The 24,317-nt window shown below is 38.4% G+C and overlaps 1 long non-coding RNA gene and 1 pseudogene across 2 annotated transcripts in view; one reads left to right on the forward strand and one right to left on the reverse strand.

Annotated features, from left to right (window-relative positions):
* LOC123839294 (uncharacterized) overlaps positions 1–24,317 on the reverse strand; it is a 93,191-nt gene that overhangs the window by 56,862 nt on the left and 12,012 nt on the right. The gene's annotated exons all lie outside the window — the stretch shown is intronic.
* On the forward strand, positions 13,300–17,857 carry LOC123839293 (RNA-binding protein EWS-like; annotated as a pseudogene).

Below are 24,317 nucleotides of genomic sequence, written 5' to 3' on the forward strand. Positions count from 1 at the left end.
GCTAATTAAGTTGAAAGTGTCTCTAGGGAGTGGGATTGGTGGGGAGAGAGTAGAACAGGAGACTGCTGATTTTTAATATAAGTCTTTTAATGCTATTTGTTTTAAACAATAATTATGCATTATATTGATCAACTTAAAAATTAAAATTTAGAGATTAGATTAGTCTTGCCCAATTGTTTTTGGTATGAGCCAGAATGTTCCCTACTGTCAGCAAGAGGCCATATCTGAGTCCTCCTATAATATTTATTGATACTAGTCATTTGATGTTTCTCCCTCTAAGAAAGGTGCAATTGGATAGTAAATACTCGGTCCTGTTTTTCTTTCAAATAGGGCTGTGGCACAAAGTAAATGCTTATTAAATAGTTCTTAATGAATAAAATAAAGATTCAGTAATACTTTCGAAGGCAGAAGAACCTTCTAGAAGTCAGGTTTATGAGATGATATTTTCAAGTACAGGTGTAATGGCCAGCCAGGCTTATCCTGAGTGTCTGGGATTCACCAGATGGGGATTCTGTAGACAACACGGAAAAGGGAGACCTCTTTACAAAATTTATCTTGAGAGAGAAGAATTTTGACACTCTTGCAGAGATCCCTTTATGGCAATGTTACCTAAAATGATAATAACTAAACTTTTAGAAATCATAGCCTGTAATGTGTGCCTTTAGGGATGAAGGGTTTTTGTTTTACTGCCAAGTTGATGCCTGTTAGTTTGTAACTTCCCCAAATTTTCATACCCAAAGAGTCTTCTTTCTTGTTATTTGAATAATAAGATTAAATCTTGGAGAAAGGGGGACTAAGCATATTTTCTATTGGGTAGCATTTCATAACCTAATGGGCTATACTAGGAGGGCTTGGATCAGTGATGAACACCAGAGAGTAAACACCCAGTTCAGAGTATTTGCAGTAGAAATAGAACCAATAGGATATGAAATTGCAGCTCATTGTTTCTCAGCATATTTGTCCTCTAAATTGAAATTATTATGGAAAAAAAATGGGGGGAGAAAGAAAAAAATTGGGACTGGAAGCAAAACAAACAAGAAAGAAATGAGGGCAGTAACACAGATATATCTATTGGAAATCCCGTTGAACTCAGCACACCTAACTTAATCTTATTAATATTTTTGAGGAGAATCCTCTGCCAAAAACAAGTACAAAAACTAAAAAAAAAACCAAAAAACAAAAAAGAAAAACACAAAATAATAGAAACCACTCTTCTTAATCTCAAACCCTGCTTTCTCAATGCTTAAGTAAGTATTTATATTAGATCTATTCTTTGTAGCAGGGTTATTTCGTGACACTTTCCTTGATCCCCAAAGTCTATCTCTGATAAAATAAATTCCAGCTAAGTGTTTCTCTTTTGCATAGCACCTTTGGTCACAGCCTTTATTACTCATATGTAATTGTCTGTTTACTTGTCAGTATCTTCAACTAAATTGCAAGCTCTGGGAAGATGCTATTCCATTTTGCTCATCATTGAATGCCCCACGTTCACTGCTTGGCATATAGTGAATGCTCAATCAATATTTCCTGAATGAATGAATAAATTAATTATGTTATTCTTTTTTACTTTATATCTACAGAAGACACTGTCTCTGAAAACAACGTGTGCTCACTGAAGACTTGACTCAGACAATAAATTTGTGAATTTGGTAACTGTCAAAGCTCTCCAGCCAGAGAAAACAAGACAGTGGGTATTGTGACAGCTTGTAGGCATTTCTCCCAGCTTAGGGGAGCTTAAGGCAGGTCTCAGGAGCAACTACAGAGGGCCCAGGCCAATTAGACAAAGGAAAAAACCTAAGCTCAACTGTAGGCATTGACACATCTCTTTCTTTTCAGTGACTGTTAGCTCATTGCCTAAGCTATGAAGCAACTCAGGGGAAATATAAATTACGGCAAGAAAGTACACTATATCCTTCACCTGGCAACGGGCTTAGTAAATCTGGCTCATTTCTGAGCTGGTATGTGCGGCCTGGATATTGTGATCTCTATTGTTTCAGACTGTAATAACCATGAGGGTTTTTCATTTTCTTTGGTAAGAATTCAGTAGCAATCATTTAGATGAGCCACAGTATTTAATTTATTGAGAGAGGAGGTGGTGGCCACAGGGGATAGGAATCAAAAGAAGGGTAAGTGATTCTCTGAACCAGGGGCAATGTCCCTATTTATTACATAATGTGCCCCAATCCCAATGAAGGTGACACTTCTGGTGACTAGTAGCAGACATGTACATTATTTAATTTTGATTATTGTTGTTGTTATAATGGGGATATTAGTGCTCCCTTTCCTGATTCCCTTTGTGCAATTTGGCACATTTGAGAGGTAGTAGTTCCTAATCAGGGGATGGAATTTGAGTTATCACCACCTATAAGGATTGGGCCTCACTCTTGGTTCTGTCATTCAACAAATATTTATTGAACACCTATTATGGGGCCAGACATTATTCTAAGTACTGGGAAAATAACAGTAAATAAAGGAGAGATTATATTTATCAAGCAAGATAGATGATCAACATTAAGTAAATTGTGTAGAATATTTAAAGGTGATAAATGATAGAAAAGAAAAATCAGGGAAACGTGTACAAGAGTGTAAGTAGGTAGGGTGGGGAGTCACAATTTTAAACAAGGAAGAAAAATATAGGCCTTATTGAAAGATGGCATTTGAGCAAAGGCTTGAAGGTGGTAAGGGAGTGAGTTTGGAAGGCATCTGAGTTTTGTTCAAAAGTCTGGCTGCTATGTTGAGAATGATGTCTAGGGAGTATAGCAGAGATAACTGGCAGGTGACCCAAGTCCATTCTCCTTCTTCCATAGTATAGAGTTGTCAGTGGAAGCGGCTGGCCAGCCAGGGACCATATTTCCTACCTGTCTTGGCATGCAGGTATGGTCATCTGACTAGGAGAGAACAGAGCTGCCACTGGCCAGAGAACTAAATGTGCACTGGGGAGCTGCTTTGAAGACTTGACCTCGGCCTTTGACTACTGCATAAGAAAGAAGTAAAGGTGTTGTTCTTTAAGCCACTGAGATTTGGGGGTCCATTTGTTATGGCAATCCAGCCTACCCTAAGACAAAGGTCAAGGGCAAAACCAGGAAGACCTACTAGGAAGCTATTGCACTAATGTAGGTGAGAGATTATGGTGGCTTGGACCAAGGTGGTAGGAGTAGAGGTAGCAGAAAATGAATCCTAAATATATTTTGAATTTAGAGCCCACAAAATTACATGACAGATTGGATGTGGGGTATAACAGAAAAAGGAGAGGCAATTTTGACTTTATGGTTTGGGGGTTGATGCATTATCAGGTAGAGAAGACAGCAGATGAAAGAGATGTGAAGGGGTCAATTGGAGTTGAGTTGTGGATCTATAAATCTGAGGTAATTTTTAGTCTCCCAGTGAAAGTGTGGAATAGATATGTAGACATGTAAGTTTGAAGTTCAGGGAAAATGTCTGGCCAGGGATATTGATTTGGAGCCATCGGTGTGTAGATCGGTTAAGTCACCACGGGAGTGACGACAGTTACAAGAAGAGGTCAAAGGACTAAACCTTGGGCAACTTCATTTTATGAGGTTGGGCAAATGAGGAGAAATCAGCAAAATGACTAAGTAGGAGAAACTAATGAGAAAGAAGGAAAAACGAGAGTGTGATGTGCTGGAAAATATGACCTACTATGCTTAGATGTGCAGCGCTCCATGCTAAGGATCAGGACCCACAAAATGTTTCCTTGCCTACTGGGAGCAAGGGAAAGACATGTCAACCAGTGAGACTGTGATGAGAACAAGCCTGGGGCCCAACAGGAAAGAGCTGAGAGGGCAGAAAACACTCTGGAAGCAACAGTGGTAGGCTGGGAAATTTTTGGATTCTGTTCTCTGAAAGGGAAGAGGGAGATAAAAATATTTTTTGAGCAACAGTGATAATCAGTTCTATGTTTTAGAGACAGAACTGGTGGCAGGGAGAAGGATGTATTTTGGAGAAGATGAAAATTTAGTAGGTATTTCTGAGACCAGTAAACTGAGCTAGAGATGAGTCAGTCATCTTGAGTGGTCTTGGGATCAATAACCCAGCGATCTTAATCAAGCTGGGATTAAGGGGTTAAATGAGTGTACTTTTCCCCTCCACTTCTAGTCCTTCACCTGTGCCCTTGATCTCAGCAAGTGACATCATTCTCTACCCAGTTGCTCATGCCAGAACCTGTTAATTATTTTTAATACCCTCGTCTCCCTCACCCTGCATCCAACCAATCGCTAACTGCTGAAGATTCTGGTCTGCTAAATACTGAATACCTCTCAGGTTTGTCTACTCCCCTCCATCCACTATGCCACCCTCTCACCTGAACCCCTGCAATAGCTCCTGACTAGTCTCAAAACAGATCCCTCCCACCTCGCCCAGTGTTCCTTCCGTTCGTTGACCACATTGGAGGCGGGGTGGGGAGGGGACTTTTAAAAACAAATCTTATCATATCACTTCCCTGCTTCTCTTCCTCCTGGGTTAAAATCCTGAGGCTGGCCTTCTGGGCCCTATAGGGTCTGATTTCTGCCCCCTTCACCGGCTCTGCCCACACACACAAAAACGTTTTGCTGAGTGAATGAATGAATGAATTAATGAAGGCTAAGATATAGCCTCGCTTTCGGTAAGTTATTTACATATCTGAAACCCCAGTTTCCTCTTTTGTAAAATGAGAACCATAATATTTCCCTCACTGGAATGTTGGTAAGTTAAACAGTAAGATACCATGTTAATAAAATGTAAGCATTTAGCATTGCATGATAGTTTTGATCACTGTAAGTGAACCGAATTGGCACTTAGCACAGAACCTGATACATACACTCAATATCTACTTGTTGTTAATGATAAATCAGCACTTTGGGATTGTAATTGTCTTGGTGACTATTTCTATAAAATTACTTATAAAACCCCATACCATCTCATTTGATGCTGAACAGAAAGCTAAGCATGGTTACTTGCAGCATCATCCTGCTGCTCAAAAACTCTTCATTGTCTCCAAAGACTGAAATCAAGTTCGAACTGCTCAGCTTCACATTCACATTTCCAATTTCTTCAATATATATCCTATGCTGCTGAGAAATTCATCTCAAACAAAATTTATTGGATTTCTACCTCTGTTAGGGGCTGGATATTTAAATTTAATTATTGAAGACTTGTATGATGTAGTTTCAGTACCCCAATGGCTGCTGCATTTAAAGAAGCAAAATCCAAATTGGCCAAAATGTTATTAAAAAGGAATTTAATTCTTTACACGTCTCTGAAAGGATGTTAACAGGAATCATGACCCCGAAAACACATCCCACTGTCTGTGGGAGACATGGAGGTGCGCTGCTCACATTGCCCTTCAAGACCACATGCTATAGGGAGTGCGGTTGACTGGCAGCCTCCAGCTGCCACAGCTTTGGATTCTACACCATGTTCCTGCTGAGACCACACTTTTGCTGGGCTGTACTTGGCCCATGAATGACCAGGAAGGGGTACTAGAGCAGTGCATTGAGGGGTAAGGCTCTTCCCCCGCTGTCTTCCTCCCTTTCATAGGTGTAAGACCTGCATCATGCTCTGAAGGTGGTTTCTGCCTCCTTCTGTGCTCTCCTCTTTTAACCTTAACAGGTGTCTTCCACAATAATTCTTTTACATATCTAACTCCATTTTAGCATCTGCTACTTACAGAACCCAAACTAACACAGGTGCTACCAAGAGTGGTCCAAGATGATTGGTAAGATGGGGCTTTCAAGTCAGGGAATTATAGGTCACTGTGTCCTCAAAAGGAAAAAAAAATACCTGTGTCTGGGAATGGAGAACAAAAGCAAAAGTAGCCCCACTTACCATTATTCTTAATGACCCATTGTGGGGTTATGTACTTTTCACCTCCACAATTCCAGACTCTGCAGGGTTGGAGGTTCTAATTCCTACAGGAGGTGAATGTGCAAAGGAACACTGAACTACAAGCTATGGCTGCTGCCAATGAACTTTGAACTCTGTTTTCAGGGGCCCCGTAACCATGGTAAAAGCCAAAGCCAGTCTCCCCTCCTTGATCTCAAGCCATTTTCAGTGTTGCCTGGGAGGTTGCCCAGCTCTCGCTGTAAAGACCCATCATGTAAGATATAAACTTTTTCATACCCTCTTGGTGCATGTGTGTCATCTCTAGTCTGGACACCTGAACCAATTTTGAGTGAGGCATCTGTCTCATCTCTGGGGGTGACCACAGCAGAGAGATATGAGGGCAGGAGACAAGGGAGGGCAGAGGGATCTAGACAGCTGCTCTTGGTCCATCCTTAACTCTCTATACCCTCAATTATAGGAAATGAATTCCCCAGTCTCCAGAGTAAAAACTGTTCCTGATCCATAGCACTGAATTAAGAAAATTATATTCTGTACTACCTTTAAGTATCCTTTGCTAACCTAAGGCAATATTCTCAAAGGTGTAAGACTAGAAGAGACCCCTCAAGAATTTAAGAATTTAGCACCCTGAATTTATTTATCTTTTTTTTTTTTTTTTGACCAAAGCCATTAGGATCCTGTTTCTTCAAGGAACTTAAAAAAAAAAAAAAAAGGAATGAAGAGATAGGAAATAAAAGAAATACTCTATCACACTGTAAGGGAAAAGGAGGGAAGAGAGGGGACAGAGGAGTTGATTGCTATGTACTGAGGGCCTACTATGTTCCAAGCCCTGTTTTCTCTTCATTTAAATGCACACAACAGTCTCTTCAATAAATGGTTTTTTTTGAAAACTGGACAGCTACATGCAAAAGAATGAAACTGTACTACTTTCTTAGACCATACAGAAAAATAAACTCAAGGTGGATTAAGGATCTAAATGTGAGACCTGGAACCATAAAAATCCTAGAAGAGAGCACAGGCAGTAATATCTCTGACATCAGCCATAGAAACAATTTTCTGGATATGCCTCCCGAGGTGAGGGAAACATAAACAAAATAAACTATTGGAACTACATAAAAATAAAAAACTTATGCACAGCAAAGGAAATAACCAACAAAACTAAAAGACAACTTACTGAATGGAGGAAGATATTTGCAAATGACATATGTGATAAAGGGATGGTATCTAAAATATATAAAGAAATTCTACAACTCAACATCAAAAAACCAAATAATCAAATTAAAAATGGGCAGAAGATATAAACAGACATTTCTCCAAAGACAACATACAGATGGCCTACAGACACATGAAAGATGCTCAACATTACTCATCATCAGGAAAATGCATATCAAAACCACAATGAGGTATCACTTCAGCCCTGTTAGAACAGCTAAAATCAAAAACAGAGGAAACAAGTGTTGGCAAGGGTGTGAAGAAAAAGAAACCCTTGTACACTATTGGCAGGAATACAAACTGGTGTATCCACTGTAGAAAACTGTATGGAGGTTCCTCAAAAAGTTAAAAATATCCTACAATCCAGTGATCACACTACTAGGTATTTACCCCAAAAATACAAAAACACTAATTCAAAGTGATATATGTACCCCTATGTTTATAGTAGTATTATTTACAACAGCCAAATTGTGGAAGTAGCCTAAGTGTCCACTGATGGATGAATTGTCAAAAAAGAAGTGGTATATATACATAATGGAATATTATTCAGCCATAAGAAAGAATGAAATCTTGCCATTTGCAACAACATGGATAGAGCTAGACAGTTTAGTGCTAAGTGAAATAAGTCAGAGAAAGAAAAACACCATATGATTTCACTCATATGTGGAATTTGAGAAACAAAACAAATGAACAGAGAGAGAGAAAAAAGAGACAAACCAAAACCAGACTCTTAACTATAGAGAATAAACAGATGGTTACCAGACGGAAGAGGGGTGGGGGGATGAGTGAAATAGGTGAAGGGGATTAAGAGTACACTTATCTTGATGAGAACTGAGTAATATACAGAATTGTTGAATCACTATTTGTACACCTGAAATTAATATAACACTGTATGTTAATTACACTGGAATTAAAATTTAAAAAAAAATAAATGCACACAACAGACCATGGGCCAGAGATTATAATTTCTGCTTCACAGATGGGGAAAATGAAATGCATTCAGGTTAAATAAATTACCCATAGTGGATCAACTCTAAGGTTCCCCACCACCACCACCATACCACCAACCATGATCCTGCTTCACGCTATTCACACTTTTGTATAATCCCCTCTTTCTGAGTGTGGACAGGATCTGGGACTTGTTTCCTTTCTTTTTTTTTTAAAGATTTATTTATTTATTTATTTGAGAATGAGAGCACAAGCCTAGGCAGGGGAAGTGGGAGAGGACGAGAAATCCTCAAGCAGACTTCCCAAAGAGCACAGAGCCCAACTCAGGTTCGATCCCAGAACCCTGAGATCATGACCTGAGCTGAAATCAAGGGTCAGACACTCAACTGACTGAGCCACACAGGAGCCCCTGGGACTTGCTTCTAACCAACAGAATATGGCAGAAGTGATGAATGCCACTTCTATAATTATGTTATACTATATAAATATGACTCCATCTTGATAACCTATTTGACCCAGAGACTCTCCTTGCTGGTTCAATGAAGTAAGCAGCCATTTTGGGAAAGTCCAGGTGACAAGGAACTGCAGGCAATGTCCAGGCACTGCAGTGGCTTGCAGGAACTCTGGGCAGCCTCTAGTTGCTAACGTCAGCTGATAGTCAATAAGAAGCTACGACCCTCAGTCTTATAGCTGCAAGAACATGAATTCTGCCAATAACCTTAGTAAGCTTAGAAGAGTATTCTTCCACAGTTGAGCCTCCAGATGACAGCAAAACTGGGCTGACACCTTGAATGCACACTTGTGAGGCCCTGAACAGAGGACTCAGCTAAACTGTACCTGGACTCTTGATCCAAGAAACTATGAGATAGTAAATTGTCTTGCTTTAGGCCACTAGCCTTATGGTAATTTGTTATGCACCAGTAGATAACAATACATTGTTCAACTCCCAGATTTTTACCGTCTTCTAATTTTCATTATTTAGTGATGCAGAACTCCACATAACAACTTACAAAGTGTTAATACAAGGCATTACTATAGAGTATCTTTGACTGTGGTCCATTTTGGTTTAGTTGTTCTAACAATCTGCTTCAGAGTTTGATTGTTGAGGAAAGTGCATAATAGTCATAATATGCTTTCGTCTGATCACATAGGATCATTGAGGATTTAAAAATATCTATTGACTTATTTTCTTCCCATTCATACACTCCATCTACCTGTAACATTTCTCCAATTTCTATAGAGTAAATTTAATTTTATTGTTTTATTTTTTGTATTGCTAAAATTTTTCCAACCAACCTCTTTCATAAGGAGTTCTAGGAAGTTTCTCAATATCCTCCATAAGACTACTTATTCATCACATTTAAAAACCTTTGTATGCATAAAATTATTCTAGAGTATTATACACTACATATAATGTATAAAGGAGAGGAAGAGTAGTGACATTTCTTCTAATCAACCAAAAATTCACAAGTTATATATTCTAACTTATTTTGATACCTCTACCACAATTAGTATTTTTCTAAGTTTCTTTAGTAAACATTTAATTATTAATATAAATCCATTTATTCTATGGTTGTATAATTGGCAAGATATTATAAAAGATGTTTAAGAGCATATTTCCCAATTTATCCTTTTAATGACATTACCCTGAATAGAGAGGGCTTCTTTGTGTGAATGCTACTTGTTTTCTGCCCTAAGAAAATCTAATTCTTTCATTTGTCAACTTCACTGGGAAAGCTCACCAGGCCAAAATCATTAAGCCAACAAACAATTCTGTGACCAGTCCCCCAAGATCTGTGATTGGCCCTATCTGTATGGTGTCAGAGAACACCACAGGAAGAAGTAAAGATTAAATAGTGCATTCAGTTTTAAACTGCTGGCAAACAATTCAGGCAGATTCCTGCCATTATTTTCTCCTGTAGAAATCCAGGAAACATTTCAAGAAGAGTATTTCTTCTGTAGATTTTGATTATACTGAGTTCAGCACTCATCATATTAATCATGATGGACTGAGCGACTGCCCTCTTTATCTTTAGAATATGCTGAGCACTGATGCTTTAGATTCTAAACTCAACTCCAAATGTCTCTGCTAATTAAAATAATCTTCTGAGATAGTTTGAGATGTTAATTAACCACAACAATTAAATAGATTCTCCGCAAGATTGGGGATCCATTTTAAAAACAATTAGTATCACCTTAATCATTCAATAAATATAGGTAATCTTTGTCTTGAGACCACATGGTGGAAGAAACGTCCCCATTTCCAAGGTACTGGCTCCACTCAACAGGAGCTGAACTGCTTGTGTATCATTCATATTGAAGGTTGTCATAGTTATTATTTTAGTAAAATCTGCACAGTGGAATCTCACTGTTTGCTACTTGCTAATAAAGAGAATTTAAAATACTGTCCAAAGGGACTTACCATGACAACTATCAGAATTTCCACATTGGAAAACTGGAAGTCCTATAAAGTGATCAAAATTTCAGCATTTGCTCATTCTGAAGTATGGTCCAGGTATGAGATGAATGATCCTATAGTTGCCTCAAGGGACTCCCCATCTACTGTGTAACTTGTATGATAAGGAAAAAAGTCATCAGGGTCTCCTTTAGAGAGCTAGATGAAATTATTTTCTAAAATCAGCCAATTTAATTTTTCATTCTGTTTATGAAGGTGTGCCTCAGTGCTCCCCCACTTTGTTCTACCAAACATTTAGAGCTCCAAATTTTTGTGCTTACCAGACTTCTAATCACTTCCCTTCTCCTTCCTTTTCTATACAAAGAATCTGGCTCATTTCATACAAAAATATACAAGGTAAGTTTGGTTTAGTTTGTTAGTGTGACTCACTTCACCAAAGTATGATGAATCCTGGGAAAACTTATTATATAAAAAGAATCTTCATCAGCATCCAGACTATGACAGAGCTTCCTACACCCCAGGAAGAGAGCCCATCTGGTTCCATTCTCTCTGATTCCTTAACGCCATTCTCCTGACAATTCCTTTTTTAATATTCTTTTAAGTCTAATCATTTGAACTTCAGTGAGCCTCAGAATCACCTGGAGGGCTTCTTAAAATACAGGTTCCTGGGCTCCTCCCCCAGAATTTGGGATTCACTGGGGTGGGGCAGGCCTGAGGATTTGTAGAGGCAACAAGTTCCCAGGTGATGCTGATGCTGCTAGTGCAAGGACCATCCACTGTTTTAGGTGATGGTTCTCAACCCGGACTGCACATTAAAACCATCTGTGGACATTTTTCCCCCTTCACTATATTTATTTTTATTTTTTTTTGTTTCAAGTTTTATTTAAATTCCAGGTAGTTAACATACAGTATAATTAGTTTCAGGAGTAGAATTTAGTGATTCATCACTTACATATAACACCCAGTGCTCATCACAAGTACCCTCCTTAATACCCATTACCCATTTAACCCATCCCCCTGCCCCCTCCTCTCCAGCAGCCCTCAGTTTGTTCTCTATAGTTAAGAGTCTGTTTTATAGTTTGCCTCTCTGCCACCCTTGCCCCCACCCTGGACATATTAGATGTCACACGTGACCAGGCTCCTCTCAGATTACCCAGGAAATCAGAATTTCTTAGGGGTGGGCCCTACGGACTGTTTTTTGTTTGTTTGTTTGTCTCTCTCTTTTTTTTCCTCTTAGCAGCTCCCAGGGGATTCTAATATGTGACCAGGGTGAGAATTGCTGCAATTGGAGGAGCTGGTGCTAAAAAGAGATGCAATTCCGGGACAGATTTTAAAAGAATGCCTTGACTCAAAACCTTCTCTAGAGATTTTGCCTTTTAAATAAGGAATGCATCCCTTAATATTTTAGGAACATTAAAAATACTCCAAAGCTATTATACATTAGTATATGTCTCATATCCCTGGAACTTATTGGTATTCAATAAACAATAAAGAATTATAGTAGCCATAATAACAAATCTTTCATTTCTGGTTGCTGCAATTGGGTGGCTAGAAACTTAATTATGCAATTTCTTATAGCAAGATAAATGTACCATTTTCTATGAGAGAATAAAAATTTGCAAGATATGAGCATACCAAGGACTTAATAAATGGCATGGAAAACTTACTATCAAGAGAGTACTTATCAGGAGACCTCAACTGAGTAAAATCAGAGCTTCTCAGTGAATCTGAGCTATGAATAAATGTGGGCTTGGAAATAACTCTCAATTCCTGCAAATAGACAATGGGATCTTTCATATTTTTCCTAAGATACCTGATTTCAAATATAGACCTTGTCTGAAATTTTTAATACTCTGATTGTGAAAGTTAAAAGAATGCACTGGATTCTCATTCCACAAGACCATGCAGATTCTGTGGGAGGAATTCAGGTGACTGTGACCTGTTTGCAGGCAGGTCAGGTTTGTTTTCCTGTGGCCTACCACAGCACTGGGCATGTAATAGATGTTCCAGAAACATCTGCCAAATTTAACTGAATATTGTTGCTCTATTTCAGAGGAAATAAATGTACTTTTAAAGAATTTTCCTTTTTAACTGAATTTTTATTTGTAGCAATGTAACAGATGCACATAGTTTTAAAAGTTATGGCTTATAACAAAAATAATCCCAGTCATTTGTTCCATCCTCCCTCAACCCCTAATTTCTGCTCCCCAGACACAAGCATTTTCTGGTATGCCAGCCATTTCTTCTGAGGTTTCTACCCATATTCGTGCATCAGAGTCCCTATAAAAAATTTTCTTGCTAGAAAACTGATAATATATTTTGATTTAAAAAAATTTTAAAGCAGAGTTTGATAGAAACTCATTGGGCAACTGTCCAAATGAGTTCAGTCAAATGAGTTCCTTAAAGGCTTGAGTAATTGGGTTGCACAAGGTCAGCTGCAGAGAAGTTAGTCATGGGGCGGTTTAGATAGAAGTTAACAGGGGGTCTGGGTAGGGATTGGTGGAGATTTGTAAACTCACGCATATCTGGGGTCATTGGTTTGGTACCTGAGGTGAGGCTAGTTGTTGAAACAGTGTGTGATGTATTCTTTCAGAGCACATGAGTCCCCAAGAGCAACTGTTAAAGGAACTCTTGAAGATACTGACATTGAGAGTGCAAGGGATAACATATTAGAAACTGTCCCAAATTTAGAAATTAGCCAAGACACAGAAAAGATGCTTGTTTCCTACTGTAAGTTCTACAACAGTAAGGCAAGCACTGTTCAAAGTACTCCTGATAATAAAACACTTTAACTCAATGTTTCTAATGTTTGAAATTATAATGTGCTATATAGATACTAATTTTACTATTATTTCATTTCCCCATATGTTTATATATAACAGTAAGAGTTTTAATGTTTTGACACAATTTTAAAGGTCATAGAACAATCATAATTTTCCCACCAGCTTTAAGATTGCTTTGCAGAGTGCGGCACCTAGAGGGAAAGCCAGAGAGAGATGGACGTTTAGAGAACGAGAAGGAAGGAATAAAAATGGCGTCCACGGATTACAGTACCTACAGCCAAGCGGCAGCCCAGCAGGGTTACAGTGTATACACCGCCCAGCCCACTCAAGGATATGCACAGACCACCCAGGCATATGGGCAGCAAAGTGATGGAGCCCATGGACAGCCCACTGATGTTAGCCATACCCAGGCTCAGACCACTGAGACCTATGGGCAGACCACCTTGCATCTTCTTATGGACAGACTGCCGCTGGTTATACTACTCCAACTGCCCCCCCCCCCCCGCCAGGTGTATAGTCAGGCTGTCCAGGGGCACGGCACTGGTGCTTATGATGCCACCACTGCTACGGTCACTACCACCCAGCCTCCTATGCAGCTCAGTCTGCATATAGCACTTGGCCTGCTTACCCAGCTGGCAGCCACCGCACCTGCAAGACTGCAGGATGGTAACAAACCCGCTGAGACTAGACAACCTCAATCTAGCACAGGGGTTTACAACCAGCCCAGCCTAGGATATGGACAGAGTAACTACAGTTATTCCCAGGTACTTGGGGGCTCCCCATGCAGCTAGTCGAGGCACGACCATCTTATCCTCCTACCGCCTATTCCTCTGTATTGCCAACCAACTAGTTATGATCAGAACAGTTACTCTCAGCAGAACTCGTACGGGCAGCCGAGGAGCTATGGTCAACAAAGCAGCTATGGGCAGCAGCTGCCCACTAGTTACGGCCCTCCAGCCCTCTCCCCCACCCCCAAACTGAATCCTACAGCCAGGCTCCAAGTCCATATAGCCAACAGAGCAGCAGCTACAGGCAGCAGAGTTCATTCCAACAGGACTAGCCCAAGTAGCATGGGTATTTATGGGCAGGACTCTGGAGGATTTTCCAGACCAGGAGAGAACGGGAGCATGAGTGGCCCTGATAATGGGGGCAGGGGAAGAGGGGGATTTGATCGGTGGAGGCATGAGCAGAGGTGAACAGGGAAAAGGACGCAGTGGAATCGGTGCTGGAGAGCGAGGCGGCTTCAATAAGCCTGGTGGACCCATGGATGAAGGACCAGATCTCGATCTAGGCCCCCCGGTAGATCGAAATGAAGACTCTGACAATAGTGCAATTTATGCGCAAGGCTTAAATGACAATGTGACCTGATGATCTGGCAGACTTCTTTAAGCAGTGTGGAGTTGTTAAGATGAACAAGAGAACCGGACAACCCATGATCCATATCTACTTGCACAAGAAAACAGGAAAGCCCAAAGGTGATGCTATGGTGTCCTACGAAGACCCACCAACTGCCAAGGCTGCCATGGAGTGGTTTGATGGGAAAGATTTTCAAGGGAGCAAATTTAAGGTTTCTCTTGCTCGGAAGAAGCCTCTGATGAATGGCATGCGGGGTGGTATGCCTCCCTGTGAGGGCAGAGGGATGCCACCACCACTTTGTGGAGGTCCAGGGTGCCCAGGAGGTTCTGGGGGCCCCATAGTCACATGGGAGGCTGTGGAGAAGACAGAGGTGGCTTTCCTGCAAGAGGGCCCTTGGGTTCCTGAGAGAACCCACCTGGAGGAGGAGGAAATGTCTAGCTGGAGACTGGCAGTGCCCCAGTCCAGAGTGTAGAAACCAGAACTTTGCCTGGAAAGCAGAATGCAACAGGTGTAAGGCCCTGAATCCTGAAGGCTTCCTTCCACCATCCTTTCCACCTCCCCACGGGGTGACTGTGGCAGAGGCGGCCCTGGTGCCACGTGAGGAGGAAGAGGTGGCCTGTGGGCCACGGGGGTCCTGGTAGAGACAGAGCTGGCTTCCATGGTGGCTGGGGCATGGACCAAGGTGGCTTTGGTGGAGGAAGATGAGGTGGCCCTAGTAGACCTCCTGGACCTTTGATGGAACAGTTGGGAGGAAGAAGAGGTGGACATGGAGGACCTGGAAAAATGGATAAAGGTGAGCACTGTCAGGAACTTAGAGACGCAGAGACCTGCAGAGGTGCATTGACTACCAGATTTATTTTTTGAGCCAGAAAATGTTTTAGATTTATAATTCCATATTTATAAGGTTATTATGATTACTCCTTATCTCTACTTTACTATTTTTCACCATTTGTGAAGAAACATTAAAACAAGTTAAATGGAAAAAAAAAAAAGATTGCTTTGCAGTTCCAGCTTGCATGGCCATCTTTATGGTGCCGCACTATTGTGCAAAGTAAGGACTGCCTGTAAATGAAATTGAGAACGTGTTTCCTCTCTTTTCCCTATACCTGCCTGCCCTCTGCTGGAGGTGCCCAAAATTAGTGACGTTGTCCAAAAACTCAAACTACACTGTACAGGTGGTTCTCAACCTTTTATTCTTCCCTGCCCTATCCTTCACTGCCACCCTTGAGGGATGCAAAGCTTTCCCATCAGAAGCAAGGATATTCTAATCCTTCGTTGGATTCATTGTTATATCCAAATTGTGGAGAAGACTGATGCCATTAAGCAATCACAATTACATAACTAAATTCTCTTAATTTAATTCTGGGCTTGGAGTGTAACCTTCTGATAAAGCCTATTGTTGGAAGAGATGTTGAAAGTTATTTCATTCAACTATTTTTACTTTTACTTCTACTGCATAACTAAAAATTTTTCCTGTGTTGTAAAGGTAAGCTCAGAGATAATCACCTTTAAGCCTAGACTGAACCTTTGACTTATGCCAAATTTCGACTGACATTTTCTTCTCTCATTCATTCTCTGTAATTGTCCTCACAGCTTGGACAAGTACTCCCAGAAATGTGTAATATTAAGAGCTACTTAAAGATATCTTTTGTGACAGATTAAGAATGTGTAACCTTTCAGTTTCTTTCCAGAACTCCCAGATCCACTTCCAGACTCTGAGTTCCAAGATACTGCATTAATCTCCTCTTTTACCCCCAGTTGTACCTACACCCCACTCTCCACAGTTTACACTCCCACATAAGGTGATACCACTTCTCTGCTTAGTGATTCAGCACAAGCTAGGTCCACAGGAAATGATGAACACTCTTTTTGTTAAATGCGCGAATAAAATAATATATTTCATTTCCTTAGAGAAGAAACTGTAGTTAGTACCACTTGGTAATGAGAACAGGACTTGAGGTCCAGGCAATCTATGTATCTATAAACATCTAGAATTCTGTTAAGAACTCTTGGCTCAAAAGGAGGGACAGAGGTTATAGAAGATTTAGAAATATGAAATTTTAAAATTCTTCATCTGCCTATCTCATATTTTGTTGTTGTTAGTAGCTTACATGTAACTTAGCATAAAATGTGGTTTAGTATTCCCTAGGTTTTTTGTTCTTGTAAGAATTCCACTCACATCTCTGACCACAAGGAAAGTTATTATCATGCCCATTTTATATTGGGGGAAATGAAGACAAATGGAGAAATGAAAAGAAATGCCTGATTTTACAATAGATCTGGTAACAGAATACTGGAGCCACTGATTTATTTCACTTCATTAGAGTAGTGATTTTCTCTCTCTTTCCTTCCCTCCATTCCTTCCTTCTTCCTTCCCTCCTTTCTTTCTTTCTTCTCTTTCTTTCTCTTTTTTCTTTCTTCTTCCCTCCCTTTCTTTTCTTTGCATACTCCTTAGTTTTGAAAAATGATGTGATTTCTCACACATTTATATGTTAACATCTGAAATTTTTTTGTCATAAATTTAAATAGTAGCAAAGGATGTAATCATATTGTAAATATTGATATTTTAACAAAAACCTATTCCATCACTCTTTGATGCATACAATATGAGAGCAATTTTACATGCACTGTATTACTTTTAAAAATATATGAACATGTCATTTGTGATAACATGGATGGATCTTGAGTGCATTATGCTAAGCAAACTAAATCAGAGAAAAACAAATACTGTATGATCTCACAAATACAGAACACAGGTTGGTTGCCAGGGCAGGAGGAAGGGGATAGGGGATAGCGGAGTAGGGGCAGTGGCAAAATGAGTGAAAGTCGTCAAAAGGGACGAATTTCTAGTTTTAAAATATGTCATAGGAATGTAATGTACAGCTTGACAACTATATATTAATAAGATTATATTGTACAAAAGTTGCTAAGAGAGTAGATCTTAAAAGTGCTCATCAGAAGAAAAAAAATTATAATGATGTGCAGTGACAGATGTTAACTGGATTTATTGTGGTGATCATTTTGTAATATATACATATATCAAAGCATTATGTTGTACACCTAAAACTAATGTTACATGTCAATTTTATTTCAATATAAAAAAAAAAACCATGAGCAGTATCTTTCCTAACATTAGTAGGAAATTTTACTTTGTTCCTTTCTCCTTGAACTTGAATTTCTATTTTACTTTACCCACAGAATTTTGTTCTTTATATTTGAAAGTTTATAAAGTTTAATCATTATACTTTTCTGCACAAAAAATACGTGTATGTTGAAATTAAAATATATGCTTCCTGTATTGATAAAGCTGAGTGTTAAATTTTCTTCTGGATTTAAGTTATCACAGTTATTAGATACAATTGAATATAACATAAATGCATTGTTAAATTTAATAATTATTAAACATAATAAGTGAAATGTTACTAGAATTGTAACTCTTAATGATGTGGATCTCCTTTTTCCTTTTTTAATTAGTGCATATATCAAAAGATATATATTACTTATTGCTAGAATGTGACTGGATTCTGTGGAATTGACAGCAAAAATAAGTTATTAGCTATTTTTACACGTAGGGCTTTCAAAAGATGTATTAATGACTGTTTACCATAGAATCCACAAACCATTCTTGTTAAGCTAATCTACATCTGAGAAATATATCACAGGATAAAATAAACTGGTAGAAAGTGGTTGACCAATGAGAACAAGCAGGAAATTAAATGCATCCAAGTAAAAAATGAATATAGATTTTCCTTAACTAATTATCTTTATGAAATAATTATAAATTTTCTTTTATGAGTCCTAATGAGTGTATAAGAAAATATAAAATACCAAGTTGCAATACATGTCTCTAATGCTTGAAAATGTAATATTGATCAGCAGAAATACTTGGGGGAATTTTTATCTCCTCTTTCCTAAAATTATGCAGCTGAGACACAGACCACTACTTTGATCAAGGTGGCTTTGCTGGAGACACTTGTACCCTGGGGATTCCAAATGAGTGAGGGATTTGCCTTTATTTTATGAAGTAGGGTAAAAGTGACTGGGGATTTTTCCCTTCCTTCTCCTAATGTCCTCCATGCTATTCCTTATGTTCCACGAATAAGTGAAACCATATGATAATTGACTTTCTCTGCTTGACTTATTTCACTTAGCATAATCTCCTCCAGTCCCATCCGTGTTGATGTAAAAGTTGGGTATTCATCTTTTCTGATGGCTGAGTAATATTCCATTGTATATATGGACCACGTCTTCTTTATCCGTTCATCTGTTGAAGGGCATCTCGGCTCTTTCCACAGTTTGGCTATTGCGGACATTGCTGCCATCAAAAACTAATGATGTATTGTATGGTGACTAACATAACACAATAAAATAAAATGTTTAAAAAAGTGACTGGGAATGAGAAGCTGGGAAAGAGACTGGGCACAGCGCCTTGATCAAGCACGTGTTTTCAGGCAGATCAGATTTAAGCATGCATGATATGGAATTTGAGGACCTGAAAATGAGTCCTCTTTAAATCCGCACAGCTGCCATATCAACCCCAATTTGAAGAGCACTATAGAGACCTCTGAGACCCACAGTGTATTTTATCTAAACTTTTTAGAAAGCTCAGGGACACAAAGCCTGGCTGGGCTGTTCTGTGAAAGACCTTCACAAAAGCTTGAAAAGTTATGTGACAACAGCCTTCTTCATGGAACCACAACCTTTCGGACTGGATACTGAAGCAGTACGGTAGGACACAGGGCAAACAAAACATGGTGGAAGACTATTCCGTGCTTTTAATACCTTTCCATCTTTGAGTGAAAGTTTATTTCCATAAGGAAGGAAAAAAACCAGAATGTAACAGCAACATCCAGACAAGATCATAATCAGCTCAAAAATGTACCTGTTTTAAGAAGCTTTGAAGGACTGGACTTCAATGGTTAAATATGAGCTCTTTTTAGTGATCTAGAGATGAAATAAATAAAACTATCATGCTATTTTTCTAAAGCATTTAATAAATGTATATATTACAATCTAGAGTATCATAATTGTGATTAATAATTGTTAAGGTGCTAGAAGACATTTCATTATACTTCAATGATTTTAGCCTCTATTTTAAAATTGCCACAAATTTATAAAGCATTTATAATTTTTTTTTGAAAGAAGTCAATTCTGTAGAAAAAATGAATAAAATTGAAAACCGTCCTTGAGATTTAGGAAATGTAGTTGTGTAGATTGCATGCTCGTTGATAAAAGATGGTGGAACTATGTTGGAAATAGGGCTTTGATTTTTTTTAAATGTTTACTTGGCCTACACATTCACCTTCATTTTTGTCAGTCTACACCATTTCTGCATGTGTGGCTAAAATATACACTTATTATTAAACTATCTGATTAGGTTGGCCTAATCTTCTAATTTAATAAACTATTTTCTTATTCCTAGAATTAATATATATATGGATGAGTTCAAAGAGTGTGTTTTTCAGATTTACTTATACCTGTGATAATGTTAAATGGGTCTTTATTCACATTCAGCAGCTGAATAAATCTAAAATACAGAGGTAAAAAGACATTGAATAAACTCTGATTCTGAGTCTAGATAACTAAACTGATATTTTTGTATTGCTAAGGAGGAGTTTCTCCTTAGCTGGAACAACACTTTATCAATGTTTTCTGTTCCCTTAAGTTCTATGAAATAATCTGTTACAATTCAATAAAATTACAACCTGAATATGGGTTAGCATACTTGTATTTATATATAAAAGGCTGGCTATGATAGCCAGCCTCCAAGATGGCATTAATAATCCCTACCTCCTGATATTCACAACTTGTGGAGTTCCTTCCTACCTTGTACCAGGCTTAGTCAATAGAATATGGCAAAAATGATGGTATGTTATTTCTGAGACTATGTTATAAAAGACACTGCTCGAGCTCTCTCTCATCACTCAATCTAGGGGAAGCTCTGTTGCAAGGGGTCAGTGCATTGCTGAACTAATACTGTGCCCCTGTGAGTGAGTTTGGAAGTGGATCTTCAAGCTCGAGTAGGGTCTTGAGATGGCTGCTGTCTGGCTGGGTTGCACACTTATGGGTAACATTGAGCCAGCAACACCTGGTATTTTTTCAAGAGAGTATACTAGAGGATTGAAAAAAAAATTTAAAACAGAGTCCCTGTCTCATTTATTGTATCTTTTTATGCAGTTGCTTATTGTTTTTTAGTTTAACAGTTTGATGTTTTTTAGTGTACAGTTCTATGAATTTGGATTAAAGCCTAAAGTTGTACAACTACACCTACATTTGAGATATAGAATGAGTCTATCACTCAAACAATTTCTTTTGTAGTCAAAACCTCCACATACCCCCAGCCCTAACACCCTCTGATTTGTTTTCTGTCTTTATACTTTGGTCTTTTCCAGAATGTCCTATAAATGGAATCATACAGTATACAGCGCTTCTAGCTTTTCTCCTTTTACTTAGCACAATGCATTTGATATTTATCCAATTTTCTGGGTATATCAGTTTTTTTCTTTTACTGCTGAGCATACATTCCATTGTATGAATATGCTACACTTTGTTTATCCATTCACAAATTGACAGACAATGGGCTGTTTCCAGCTTTTGGTAGTTATGAATAAAGTCACTATATTCACATAGGTTTTCATCTTCATATTTGGCTGAGCCATATGGGCTGGGAATATGAAAAGGCTCAGACAAAAATTATGCCTGGCATACTACTGGGTGTACTCTAGTGCTATCACCATTCCCCTGTCCTATAAAAAGCCACAGAGTTTCAAGGAAAAGTTCCCCTTTGTGGGCAGAGATGGCTAGCTGACCACCAAATATTTATGCTCTCTTCTACAGTACAGTGCCACTGGGAAGAATTTGCCCTGTCGTGAGCTACTGTCCTGTCCAACTTAGTTAAGTACAGCCATGTAACTATGTTTTAGAAAATAGAACATTGCATAATTGCTGTAAGCCACTTTCAGGCTTGACTAATCAAAGCTCCTCCATGCTCTTTCCCCTATACCAGCTAGATGCAAATGCCCACAGTGATCTGGGAAGTCAGGTGTTTTAGATGGCAGAGGCTCCATCAGCCTGGATCCCTAATGACTGTGTAGAATGGAGCTCACATCCTTCCATTCCCACAATCTGGAACCAACTGGGTTATTTCATAAGCAAGAAATGAACTTCTATTTTGTTTCAGCTATTATATAGATTGAGGTCAATTTATCACAGCAAATAGCTAACCCTAACAGATCCTCCTTTCCACCCCTTGTCCAATTACCTGGTCAACATGCTCTGATTATGAGGTTTTTTTTTTTTTTTTAACCAGGTCTACCAGTTATCTATAGGTCATTCATAAGAAGCATTGTTCTAGGTCCTTACCATTTATGTGCAGGTGAAGGTGAAAGCTAAAACCTAGATGAGATTTAGAAAAATACTCTTATTTCTATTCAGTGTTATAAAAATCTTAAGTGATATATTGACTCCAAATTATTATCAGTGGTTGCCTACAATGCTGTGTTGGAAAATTTTCTGAGGCAGTGTCCAGGCTAATAGAGAATAACACTGTGATTAATTGGCAATAGCTGTCATGGGCAAGTGAGGTAAGAGTGATGGCCTGGGTTAAAAAACTTCATCATCACTGGGGTTAAGCCAATGTCCATGGATGCATTCAGTAGGCTGTTCCTAGAAATATAACCCAGATTTTTAAGTCTCAAGTAAGAGGCACTTACCATTCAGGCAACATCGTTGCCATAGCTTTTACTTATATGAATTGTGTGATTTATTGGCAGCCTTGACAGGCAAAGTTATACATGAAATTTAGACTTCCCTCTGCCTAGGTTCTGCTTGTTTAGTTCAGAAATCAGGTATTTTCAGAACTCAAAATTTCTAGTAAGACGATTTTGAAGGCACACAGACTGCCCCCAGCTGAGTAGTGCCTCAGTAAATGGTTTTATTTTCTAGAATTGCAACCCAGTATCTTTAATTCTATGACCAAGCGACTCCCGGTCTGGCTTATAGACTGGCCTAAAATACAAGGAAACAAAGAATAGGAAACATTCCTTAGTCAGGTTGTAAGTGGTTAAAAAGCAGACAGATTCCTAATTTCTGCTGTGGGAATTAGAAATTACTTACAGGGGCTCTCAAGTGCTTGGATTTCTTAAGCTATATGTTCTTAGTTACTATTTTCTAGATGACAAAATGATAAATTTCAGAAATGTGTATCTGAGTCCAACTAATACTGCACCTCCCAAAAATATTAGCTTAATCTGTTAAAAAAACACATTAAATATCTTCCATTTTCATAAGATATGAAAATATTGGCAACATGGGAAAGAGTAATATCTTTCAACACAAAATAAGATTGATGTTAGCCAAGAAATTCAGGTAATTTCTAATCATGAGGAAACAGTCAGACACATCTAAACTGAAGGATATTCTGCAAAATAACTGGCCTAGAGTCTTTTTAAAATGTCAGTGTCATGAAGGAATTGAAAAAAAACAAAAACAAAAAACACTGTTAAGAGGTTGCTTTTGGGGGCGCCTGGGTGTCTCAGTCATTAAGCATCTGCCTTTGGCTCAGGTCATGATCCCAGGGTCCTGGGATCAAGTCCCACATTGCATCAGGCTCCCTGATCAGCAGGAAGCCTGCTTCTCCCTCTCCCACTCCCCCTGCTTGTGTTCCCTCTCTCGCTGTGTCTCTCTCTGTCAAATAAATAAATAAAATCTTTTACAAAAAAATAAAAATAAAAAAAGAGGTTGTTTTAGATCAAAAGAGACTAAAAAGGTATAACAGCTAAATGCAACATGTGATCTTTGAATCTTGGATAAAGCAGAACAAAGACATAAACGAGTTTTTTTGGTCTGTTGGAGAAATTTAAACATAAACCTTATATTAGATAATACAGTTGTATCAATGTTAAGTTTCTTGAGTGTGATAATTGTAGAAGAAGATAGAAGAATGTCCTTTTTCTTAGAAGATATGTGCTGTAGTATTTAAGACCATGGTTTCAAAACGCCTGTCACTTACTTTCAAAAGTTCAGAAAAAAAAAATGTGTGTGTATTATACATGGAGAAATGAAACAAATGTGGTAATAGCTGGTGAATCTAGGTTAAAGATATGGAAGCATTTATTGTTCTACTTTTACAACTTTTCTGTAGGTTTGAAAATTTCAAACTAAAAAGCTGAGGAAAATAAATGAACTAGTAAAAAATTTAGACAATTTATATTTAACTTCTATTTTTATCAAATTTCATGTCTGATGGCAATTGGTAATTTTAGATGTTTTAAGTTATAAAAATACATAGGAAATTTGGGAAGTAGGGAGAGAATCTACCCATTACCCTATCATTTCTAATACAGATATTATACTTTTTTCTTCCTTCCCAATTTTTTCCTATGTGCATACATAAATGACATCACATTGCAATAATTTTCATTGGATCATCTAGTTCATTTTCATCTAGTTTTCCACCTAATATATGCCCTAAGCATTTCCTATAATATTATATGTTAAGCACTCACAATAACCACTTTCAATAATTTCCTGGTATTCTTTTGAGGAAATATGTATTTAAACAATTCTACAATTTAGGTTTCTAATAAGTAACCTTCAAAGAGTAGATTTTTCCAATTAGTGGATTCTAATCTTGGCGTAGATTTCCACAGATGAGGTTGCTGGATCAAATGACCATTTATGGAAGACTAAAAACACTCTGCCATGATTTATTCTTTCAAATTCCTAGTGAGCCATTTCAAACAGTTAGATTTCTTTGGGGCTGAATA

Source organism: Mirounga angustirostris, unplaced genomic scaffold (assembly GCF_029215605.1).
Source record: "Mirounga angustirostris isolate CCGP_5_RB_7025 unplaced genomic scaffold, mMirAng1.0.hap1 SCAF_3, whole genome shotgun sequence".
Taxonomy (NCBI): Eukaryota; Metazoa; Chordata; class Mammalia; order Carnivora; family Phocidae; genus Mirounga; species Mirounga angustirostris.